This window comes from Aquila chrysaetos, assembly GCF_900496995.4.
Source record: "Aquila chrysaetos chrysaetos chromosome W unlocalized genomic scaffold, bAquChr1.4 W_unloc_6, whole genome shotgun sequence".
NCBI classification, from domain to species: Eukaryota; Metazoa; Chordata; class Aves; order Accipitriformes; family Accipitridae; genus Aquila; species Aquila chrysaetos.
Genome location: NW_024470326.1, coordinates 483,247 through 494,791, shown reverse-complemented (window position 1 = coordinate 494,791; position 11,545 = coordinate 483,247). Strand labels below are relative to the sequence as shown.

Genomic DNA, 11,545 nt, shown 5'->3' with positions numbered 1-11,545 from the left:
TTTCCCAGCTGCTCTTTGCCCCAGGCAGGGCCTGGGCCCTGCTGGTCCCACAGTGCAGAGGCCATGACAGAGCTGCCGTGTCAGGGTAAGCCCTGGGTTGTGGCCCCACAGAAGTGAGCCCTGAGGTGGCCGCAGTGCCCTGAACACCCCAGCCAGCCCCAGGGTGTATCATGGCCCATGGATTACCTCCCACCATGGTTAGGAGGCAGCTCTGCTCCCCACTGCCACAGCACAAGGTGCAGAGCCGCTTTCTGGGACACACGGGGCTGGGATTCCCTCTCCTCATGCTCTGCCAGGAGCCCAGTCTCCATGGGCTGCTCCTGCTGCCTTGGGCCCTCGCAGACCCTGAGCACTCTTGTCAAGGCACTGAGCTGCCGTCTTCCTGAGCAGAGGCTGTAAGGTGCCACGGCAGACCTGGGACCCCCTCTCCTCATGCTCTGCCAGGAGCCCAGTCTCCATGGGCTGCTCCTGCTGCCTTGGGCCCTCGCAGATCCTGAGCACTCTTGTCAAGGCATTGAGCTGCCGTCTTCCTGAGCAGAGGCTGTAAGGTGCCACGGCAGCCCTGGGACCCCCTCCTCCTGCTCTCCTCCAGCCCCACCCCTTCCCTCCTGCTTCCTCTCCAGGGATGTCAGTTTGGGTTTGTGTCAGGGCGGTACTTGTGTGCAGGTACAAGAGGGATGGGAGCAGGGGCGATGGGGGCACCTTTTCCCCAGCACTGTTGGAGGGCCAGGGGGATGGAGAAAGGATCCCCAGGAGATGTGTGCTGCAGCCACAAACCGTGGTGCAGGCCCTGGCCTGGAGAAGGGCTCATCTGGGAGGATGCTCACGTGGGCATGTTTCCATGGCAGAGGAGATTTTGTGCCCCTCCCCTAGAAGAGGCACTGCTGGGAGCTGAGCCAGGGTCCCTCTCCCTTGGCTGTGGCTTTCAGCTGCCCCAGCATCTATGGGCAGAGAAACCTTTTATGCAGAAACCAGGCAGGGAGAAGGGTTTGACAAGTGGGCAGGACCTGGTGCCCAAACTGCTCTCCCTGGTCCTGCTGGTGGGTCTCCACACCCTTGTGGCACTTCCCCAAAAGGCTCCTCTGCTGTGGGCTGGAAGGTGCATTGGCTATCTCTGGCAGGGTTCCCTGTGGGGAGTTGCTGGAGGTCAGTACTGCTGCAAGCAGCAGGATCTGGCCCTAGAGGAGAAGCGGGGAGGACTTGGCTGTCACCAACACCGTCTCCAACTTCAGCATTGCCCCATTCCCTGCTGGGAGCTCCTCCACCCCTGGGGTGATCCTGGGGGGATCTGGGAGAAGCCCAGGCACACATATCCCTCTGCTCCATACCCCAGAGCTTTCCTGCTGGCAGACCCCATGGGAGAGCAGCGTTCCCAGGGTGAGACCCCCACAGTGAGGGGTGACAGACATGGGCACTGCAAACACAGCCTCCATCCCCTGGAAAACTCCCATGGGGGCAAGCTCCAGCCCTGCATCTCAGAGAAGTAAGGTATCAAAGTGAAGTAAAGAAGAAGGGGGGAGTGTTATCTTCTGAACACAGGATGGTGGGGGCTATGGACAGTATGGACACTGACGTGCAGACTCAAGGTGCTCCAAGTGGGGACTGGGGAGAGGAACCCAGCGCCTGTCCTGTGCCACCTTGCTGCCAGCTCTGCCCTCCCACAGGGGTAATATTTCTCCCTTACTCTGGCACCTGGCAGACATTTTCCTCTTCCTCCTTGGGGAGATGAGCCACAGGCCTGTGTGTACTTGAGGGGGGCAGCACACCTGAGCACAAGAGCCTGTTTCATGGCATTTGGGGACCTGAACAGTCTGGCCCTGCAGGCTGGGTCCATTCTCTGCAGCAAAGCAAGATTGTCACTGTACCCCAGATCTGTGGTTGTTCCTGCAGCTCCCGAGCACCTGCCTGAGGGGGATCACAGTGAGACCCCAAGTCTCAGCACTGCAGCCTCCATGCTGGGCAGAGCTTGGCTGTTTAAAGCCCATAGGGGAGCAGCCTCATTTCTCTGAGTTTTGGCTCACCAGGGTGCTGGGCACCCTGCAGTGAAAATCCATGTCTCATGCCCTATTTTGGTTGTGGGTGTTATTGCCAGGGGAGCAGCCGAGGCACCATCTTCTGGCCCTCACTGCCTGTGCATGGCTGTGGACAGACCTGTGACTCCCTGATCCTACCAGCACAGGGTGGACGGAGTCACCAAACACCCCAGGAGCAAGAGGTGGGCACCGGCCCCACCAGTCCCACCTCTGCAGGGCTGTGCCTGACCTCAGCAGATCCACGTTCCCTGAGCTTAAGCCAGTGGTGATGGTGGAAGGAAAACTCCAGCTGTGAGTCCCACAGCCCTGCCCATGCTTGTCCAGCCCACACAGCCTTACTTGCTGGCACAGAGTACTTCCCATGTGGTATGGGATCTTCACCTGGAGACAGGACAATCTCAGACCCTTACCCCTGGAAAGCCAGCAGGGCAGTGTGGCTCTGGTCCCAAAGGACACCTGGGCTGGACCAGCACCCTCACAGCACATCTCCCAGTGCAGCCAGAAAGGATTCCTTAGCCTGCTGCTGCTGTCTATCCCCTCCCTGAGGTCTCCTCCCAGGCACACTCTGCTGCCAAGCATTGTCCCTGGGTGGTGGGTGGGGTGGGTGTAGGATGCAGGGCAGTGACCTGGGCTCAGGTCCAGCACAGCTGCCTGCTTCTCCTCCAAGAAAGGGCTCAGCAGATACAGCCCACACAGCCCTCCCCACCTGACAGCCAAGCCCTGGGTGGGCAGGGCAGGCGCACAGGGCCTGGAGAGGAGCAATGCCCGAGCTCCAGCCCACACCTGCCTGAGGCTGGGCAGTCAGGGCAAAAGCACCACCCCTGGAGATGCCAGGGATTGAACCCAGGACCTTCCACATGCGAAGCAGGCACTCTTCCACTGAGCTCCATCCCCTTGATGCCTGCCAGCAGGAGAGACTCTCTTCTCCCACGATGTGTCCATGACAAGGGGAGCAGTCTGTGCACCATCGAGAATGACAAAGAGAAGAGAGACAGGGTCTTTGCAGAGCCCCTGCAATGGAGAGATGCCAAGTGCTGTGGAGCAGGGAAGGAGGGACGGCTGGAGACCACCCCAAAGAAGCACTGAATGGAGAGTCCTGTCCAGGGGAAGGCTGGGGGCTTGCAGTGCAAGAGGAAGGCTCATTCTAACCTGCAGATCTGCAGCTGCTGTGCTCTGGCAAGAGGTGAAGGAGCAAGGAGGGCCAGGGCAGGCTGGAAGAAGGCAGGCAGGCAGGCAGTCTCTGCAAAAATCTACAGGAGAAAATCATTGCTGAAGCCCGGGGATGAACCAGGGACCTTTAGATCTTCAGTCTAACGCTCTCCCAGCTGAGCTACTTCAGCCCTTCCCCAGCAGCCCTTGTCCCAGTTCCACCCCTGCCAGGCCGCAGGCTGACACACACATGAAGAGAGCTCCTTGGGGACATTTCCAGGGAAAAGCTGTGCCCAGCACCGGGCAGAGGGGACCTGCCTCCATGGCCAGGTAGACTCCAAGTGTGGGGTGGGTGCCAGCTTACAGTGGGAGTGCCAAGATATGTGTCGGGCCTCAGTTACAAAGGTGAGTGGAGAAGGCAAGTGGGCAGGCCAGACACACACAGCGGCCAAAGCTGAGGGTGGAAGAAGGGTGGGGTTGGTGGAAGACCTCTTTCATAGGGGAGAGAGGGCCCAGGGGAGGCAGAGCTTTTGCTGGTGCCATAGGCTTTTGCTTCCTTCTTGCATGAGCAAGAGTGTTCTGTTCAATGTTTGGAGACCATATTTAGGGGGAGAGAAGGCTTGAAAACCTCCAAGGACTGGGACTGCACAACCTCTCAGGGCAACCTCTTCCAGCGCGTAAGTGACCGCATGGTTATGACCTCATCTCCTGCCTGAACATTCTTTCAACTTTTGTCCCTTGCCTCTCATTTTTCCCACCATGCACCACAATGAAGAGCCTGGCTCTGTTTTCTTAACTGCCTGATAGGTACTGAAATGCTCCTGTGAGGTTTCCCAAAGCCTTCTCATCTCCATACTGCACAGTGTTCCCTCAGCCTTTCCTCAGCTGGAAAGTTCTCCAGCCCCGTGCACACCCCCACTCACCTTACTGTATTGGTGCCCCTTCACTGAACTTGCTCCAGTTGATCAATATCTTTCTTGTACTGGGGGCAGGAGGCCCCAAACTCAGTGCAGTGCTGTGCATGTGGTCTAGCAAGCAGTGAATGGAGGGGGAGAATCCCTCCCCCTCATCTCCTGGCCATGCTTCTCTTCATACAGGCAGGCTGCTCTTGGCCATCTTGGCTGCAGGGGCTCACCGCTGACTCATGTGCAGCTTGTTGTCCACCATGACGCCCAGGGCCCTTTCTGCTGAGCTGCAGTCTACCCGGGGCTGTTGCCCAGGTTTAGGCCACCCCAGGGGCAGGACCTGGCATTTCTTCTCTCTGAAATCTAGTAGGTTCTTTTTGGCCCACTCTGCCAACCTCTCAAGGTTCCTCCAGAAGGCAGCACTCCAGCGTATAGACTGGGCCGCACCTCAGGTTTGTGTCATCTGAAAACGCTGTCAGCTCCTCCAGGACACTGATAGCATCATTAAGCCCCAGAAGAGACCCCGATGCATCCAATCAGTCTTTTACTCACCTCTTTGCCCACCTGTCAAGACTGTAGCTTCCTAGCTTTGATATAAGAAAACTGTGGGAGACTGTGTGGTGGGTTGACCTTAGCTGGCTGCCAGATGCCCAGCCAGCCACTCTCTCACTCCTCCTCCTCAACAGTACAGAAGGAGAAAAAAGGAAAAACAATGCTGAATTGCTTGTTATGAAATCAGGGACATCACTTCCCAATTCGTCATGAGCAAAACAGGCTCAACAGGAGGAAAATTAACTTATTTTATTACCAACTCAAATAGGGTTGGTGTCGTGGTTTCAGCCCAGCTGGTAACAAAGGACCACGCAGCCACTCGCTCACTCCTCCCTGCTCCCCTCCAGTGGGATGAGGAGGAGAACCAGAAAGGAGAAAAGAAAAAAAAAACCACCCTGGAACCTCGTGGGTTGAGATAAGGACAATTTCCTGGGACAACACGAAAAGAGAAGTTACAACAACAACAACGGTACTAATACAAGGATATACAGAACGAGTGATGCACAGTGCAACTGCTCACCATCCGGAACCCAACACTCTGCCACTTTCCCCACCGAAAGTCGAGAGACCACCCCCCAGCCCGCTCCCCATTTATATACTGAGCATGACATCACATGGTATGGAATAGCTCCTTGGCTAGTTCAGGTCAGCTGTCCTGGCTGTGCCCCCTCCCAGGTTCCTGTGAAAATTAACTCTATCCCAGCTGCACCCAGGACAGTTGGATAGCGAGAAGAAAAGATAAATACTACAACAGCACCTCCCCTTTCCCCTTTTTCCCAGGCTCAGCTTCATTCCTTCATTGCTGACGACTCTACCTCCTTTCCCTGTGAGTGGTAAAAGGAGGAATGGGGACTACAGTCAGTTCCTAACAGTTTGCCCTCTGCTGCTCCCTCCTTACACTTCTCCTGTGGCATCCTTCCCACAGGCTACAGTTCTTTCCAGAAATATCCAACTTCTCTGGCATTTGATCTTCCACAGGCTGCACCAGTTCCATTGTGGTCCCTCCACAGGCTGCAGGGGAATCTCTTCTGCATCATATGGAGCTCCTCCTCCCCCTCTTCTTCACTGACCCTGCTGTTTAAAGGAATTTTCCTCATGCTCTTTTTTTTCCTTACTCCTGTCCCACTCTGGCATTTGTGCCCTTTCTTAAATACACTTTCACAGAGGTGCCACCAGCTTTGCTGATGAGTTAGCTTTTGGCAGCAGTAGGTCTGTTGCAGAGCTGGCTGGACTTGGCTGTGTCCGGCATGAGATAACCCATTGTCTCTTCTCCCAGGAGCTCCTGCTGCCCATCCGCTACCAAAAACATGGACACAGACACCAATATAGAGCAAGAAGCTTGGCCTTGCTACATGACATCCCCTGCTCTTCTATTGTCAAGCAATGCAAACTACTCATTGAGGGGGTATAGAGAGAAACAGAGAAGGCCTTGACACTTGCAAGCACTGCTTAGTAACAGCTAAAACATGGCAGTGTTATTAACACTGTTTTGGCCACCAATGCAACGCACCGTAGGAGCTGCTATGAGGAAAGTTAACCCAAGCTGCTACCCAAAGTTGAAAATACCACAGAAACATCTCAGAAATAGGATACGAAACAAGAAATGCAAGATGCATTGAAATGCATTGTCAGCTCATGTCCAGCTTTTCACCCAGCAGTACCCCCAAGTCCTTCTCCATAGGGCTGCTCTCAGTCCCTTCATCCCACAGCCTGTATTGATACCAGGGGTTGCCTGAACCCATGTGCAGGTCTTTGCACTTGGCCTTGTTGAACTTCATGAGGTTCTCACAGGCCCAGCTCTCAAGCCTGTCAAGACCCCTCTGGATGGCATCCCTTCCCTCCAGTGTGTCGACCGCACCACACAGCTTGGTGTCGTTGGCAAACTTGCTGAGGGTGCACTCAGTCCCACCGTGCATGTCGCTGACAAAGATCTTAAACAGTGCCATTCCCAGAACTGACTCCTGAGGAATGTCAGGTTTTCCCCCTGCAGCCCATGGAGGTTAACGGTGGAGCAGATACCCACCTGCAGCCCACGGAGGACCCCACACAGGAACAGCAGGATGTACCCAAAGAAGCCTGTGACCCAAAGCAGGCTCCTGGCAGGACCTGTGGGGAGAGGAGGCCACGCTGGAGCACGTTTGCTAGCAGGACTGCTGACCCCCTGCTACACCCACACTGGAGCATTCTGTTCCTGAAGGACTGCACCTTATGGAAAAGAGCCACGCTGGAGCAGTTCATGAAGAACTGCAGCCTCTGGGAAGGACCCATAATGAAGTTCATGGAGAACTGTCTCCCATGGGAGGGACTCCACGCTGGAGCAGGGGAAGAGTGTGAGAGGAAGGAGCAGCAGAGACAACGTGTGATGAACTGACCACAACCTCCATTCTCCATCCCGCTGTGCTGTTCAGAGGGAGGAGGTGGAGAATTTGGGAGTGAATTTGAGCCTGGGAAGAAGGGAGGGGTGGGGGGAAAGGTGTTTTAAGATTTGGTTTTATTTCTTGTTACTCTACTATGATATGATTGGTAATAAATTAAACTGATTTCCCCAAGTCAAGCCTGTTTTGCCTGTGATGGTAACTGCTGAGTGATCTCCCCCTCCTTTTCTTGACCCACGAGCCTTTTGTCATATTTTTCTCCCTCTGTCCAACTGAGGAGGGGGAGTGATAGAACGGCTTGGTGGGCACCTGGCGTCCAACCAGGGTCAACCCACCACACAAGTAAAACATTTCCTTGCCTTTAAATTGTTTCCTTAATTTCTTTCTTGCTTCATTTTTTTTTTTTTTTGACATTTTCTGAACCTTTCTATCATAATCAGGCCTATAACATTAAATACAATATGTTTGTGTCTCGCATGGAGTTCAGTGCCCTACAACACTCCCTGCCCAGGACTGTCCTTGCCACTGCTCACCCTTTCACACAGCCAGTCACACTCTGAGGTGTTGAGCTCTCTCAACTGTTACAGAGAAGATGGGTGACCATCTTCAGTGAAACGCTCTGTTTCTGCGTGGCCAGCATCTTTGTGTTACCAGCACTTCTGGAAGGAGTCCCTAAATCAGCAAGACACACTCCCTTCACATTCCCTCCAGGGCACGTGAATTGTCCCTGTCAACTGGTGAAAAAAAGGACAAGATTGCCCTTACCCAACACCAGACACCTCAACTCAGATGTCTACATGTAATCGAGTTGTCTAGACTTTCCTTTGTAGTAAATGGAGAGAAAGAAGTTGTCTCCACCAAAAAGCCTGGAGATTTCCTGGTGACCAGCTAAACGCTCCAGAAGGGAGCCCTGGGTCACATTTCCAAGCACCTTATAGGTACATCTGTAACCCTGGGGCAGCTCAGACAGCAACAGCCTCTGTATGTGGGCAAATGAATCCAGACCTGAATGTATGTCTTTAGTCTTGAGCTGAAACCTACTTAAACGTTATTCTAGGCAATAACCGAAACCAATCTTCATTTTCAGAATGTCAGATATTTTGGCTCAGTTCTTATAATTATTTTCTTCTTTTTATTTTTTTATTTGGGAAGACCACATGAGTCCACTACAGTAATTTCTCTCTGCCAACATATTAAGGTGGAGTTGTTCATCAAAATAATTTTCCTACCAGTGCTCTGAGTGGAAAAATTTTCTTCTGAAAAAATACTATATCCATATTGATGTATTTCCCATCTCTTCTTCAGCCTCTCCCTATTTTGCCTTTACAGAGAACTCCAGGTAAAGATTTATTGAGCAATTACATGTGGGAGATATTTCTGAGCATCACCTAGTTCCCCTCCCTGCCCCTACTCAATGGAGGGCTCCCCCCAGTTATGTCTCATCCACAAACATGCTGAGAGTGAACTCTGTCCTATTGTCCAGGCTGTCACTAAAGATGTCAGACAACATTGCCCCAAGCACTTCTCAGTGAGGGAATCCTCTAGAAACTGGCCACCGGCTGGACTTTCTAACACAGATCATCATGTTCCCTGCAGTTGCCGTGACATTTCAAAGACAAAGGACGGCAGCCTTGCAATGACACCAGCCATTTTCCCCAGCACCCTTGGGTGCATCCCCTCTGGACCCATGCACTTGCCTGTGTCCAACTGGCACTAGTGCTCCCCAGCTGCATCTTGCTCTCCCATGGGTGAAGCTTTGCTACCACAGAGGCTTCTAGGAGTCTCAAGGACCAGGGAGACTTGGGGGAAGATCTTACCAGGAAAGGAGTAAGGAAGTGAGGCCATGAGATCCTCAGCCTCTTCCACATCTGTGCAAGGCCTTTTTGGACAGCACTGGAGGTCAAAGTAATTGAATCTTGCTTGGATTTATCTGTACCTCCCTGTCAGGAGGGATCTCAGGCCAAATTAACCTCAGATCCCTCAGCCTCTCCTCACAGGCAAAGTGCTCCAGCCCTCGGCTGTCCTGAGGGCCCTCTGCTAAACCCGCTCTAGCTTGCCAATATCATTCCTGAATTGGGGATCTGAAATCTGGGTGCAATATTCCAGAGAATTCCTTTCCCTTGACCTCCTGGTTGTGCTCCTGGTCGTACAGCCAGGATGCTGGTGGCTTCCCTTGCTGCCAGGGCAGACAGCTGCCTCCTGTCCAGCTCCCTGCCCACCAAGACCCTTCCCACAGGGCTGCTCCCAGCCAGCCAGACCCCAGCCTGTGCCATTGCCAGGGTGAGTCCCCTGCAGGGGCAGAAACTGGCATGTGTCCTTGTGGGTTTTCATGAGATTCTTGCCAATAAGTGCTCTCCTCCTCCTTGAACCCCTTTCCCTGAGCACAGAGGCCAGAGAGACCTTTTCAGTAAAGACTCAGGTGGTCATCCCCTGGCAGCTGCTTCGTGGCCCCTGTCAGTGCCCTGTCCTGAGTTGGGCCAGCCCCACTGCCTCACACGTAGTCCCACAGCCCCACTGTGCAGGCGCAGCTTGGCAAAAGGTGTATTTGGTGTGAGGAACAGTTTCTCTTGCATGATGCCCTTTGTGCCCTGTCCCCCTTCTGTTACTCCTCCTTGAGATAGCCTCTTCCAGGTCCTGGAACCTACCCAGCCCTATCCACATCCCATGTGGGTTTTTGGTGACATCCCTGCTCGAGGGTCTGTCAGGGTCTGCAGAAGGAGAGAGGTTGAGCAGGGCTGGCCATTCCCCCAGTGCAGGCAGTGAGCCCAGCAGGAGGAAGGAAATGGCCATGTACCAAAACTCACCCATAAACCAAAACTCACCCATAAACCTGTGCTGAGTGGCCAGTACTGGAAGTGGCCAATTAGCAAGGCCACCAGTGAAAGCTCACTCCAGTCTCATTCTCTAACTCATCACCCTATGCCCACCTCCCCTCAGCCCACAGAGAACCCCAGCACAGCAGCACAGCCTTGTAGGGGGGCAATTTCTTCAGCCTGTTCCTGATCTCAGCTTTGGAAGAAGAGACCAATCTCCAGACACAAGAAATGGGAAAATCCCCTTTTATTACAGAGATGTGACACGGGAGGCCAGCTGTGCCATCGTGCCAGACACATGTGCAAAGACTTCTGGGTCGGACAGGCTGGATTCCTGCCTGTTGGCAAGTAGAGCAGATGCAGACATTGCTGTGCAAATATGGTGACCACAGATAAAATACCCAAAGCACAGGAGGTTCCCCAGATACATTGGAAATCACTTGTGAAGAGACAGAAGCAGCTTACTGCTTCTGAAAGACTACTGCTTGAATCAGCTTCTTCAGTGCATCTTGGAGCTCCTGGTTCCTCATGCAGTAGAGGAAGGGATTCACTGCTGGAGGCACCACTGAGTATAGCAATGCCACCACCAGATCCAGGGATGGGGAGGAGATGGAGGGCGGCTTCAGGTAGGCAATCATGGCAAGTACTTATAAACAAGGAGACCACAGCGAGGTGAGGGAGGCAGGTGGAAAAGGCTTTGTGCCGTCCCTGCTCAGAGGGGATCCTCAGCACAGCCCTGAAGATCTGCCCATAGGACAGCACAATGAAAACAAAACAACCAAACGCTAAACACACACAAAACACAAGTACCCCAACTTCCCTGAGGTAGGCATCTGAGCAGGAGAGCTTGAGGATCTGGGGGATTTCACAGAAGAACTGGTCCACAGCATTGCCTTGGCAGAGGGGTACTGAAAATGTACTTGGCAGTGTGCAGCACAGCATGGAGAAACCCACTGCCCCAGGCAGCTGCTGCCATGTGGACGCAAGCTCTGCTGCCCAGGAGGGTCCCGTAGTGCAGGGGTTTGCAGATGGCAACGTAGCGGTCATAGGCCATGATAGTAAGGAGAGAATACTCTGCACCAAAGAAGAAGAATACAAAGAAGACCTGGGCAGCACATCCCAAGAAGGAAATGGCCCTGGTGTCCCAGAGGGAGTTGGCCATGGCTTTGGGGACAGTGGTGGAGATGGAGCCCAGGTCGAGGAGGGAGAGGTTGAGGAGGAAGTAGTACATGGGGGTGTGGAGGCGGTGGTCACAGGCTATGGTGGTGATGATGAGGCTGTTGGCCAGGAGGGCAGCCAGGTAGATGCCCAGGAAGAGCCAGAAGTGCAAGAGCTGCAGCTCCCGTGTGTCTGCAACGCCAGGAGGAGGAACTCGGTAATGGAGCTGTGGTTGGACATTTGCTTCCTCCGCGTATGGTTATCTGTTGAGGAGCAAAAGGCACTAGTGAGTTAGGCCAGACTTCTCTGAGCAAAACATATTGCATGTCTCCTTGTAACCCCATATTCAGACTCTCTCTTTTTAGGAAGACCTCTCTGCAGCTCCCTCACTTGAGCTCCACCTTTTGCTGGCTGAGGGGGCCATTGGGAGCAGGGACTTTGTAATGGGCTTTCGAGCAGTCCTTTTTGCTCTGCAGTGAGAGAGAACTAGGAACACAGGCTGATCTCAAATGAAATGCACTCATGACATATCAAAGAGTTTTTCAGCATTGCTGTTCTCA

At 53.6% G+C, this 11,545-nt stretch overlaps 1 non-coding gene and 1 pseudogene across 1 annotated transcript; both read right to left on the bottom strand.

Moving 5' to 3' along the window:
- Window positions 1-3,300: 3,300 nt before the first annotated feature.
- TRNAF-GAA lies at window positions 3,301-3,373 on the bottom strand. Its single transcript has one exon. It is a non-coding gene; the product is annotated as a tRNA-Phe (tRNA).
- A 6,890-nt stretch (window positions 3,374-10,263) lies between these two features.
- Window positions 10,264-11,225, bottom strand: LOC115337762 (annotated as a pseudogene).
- Window positions 11,226-11,545: the final 320 nt, after the last annotated feature.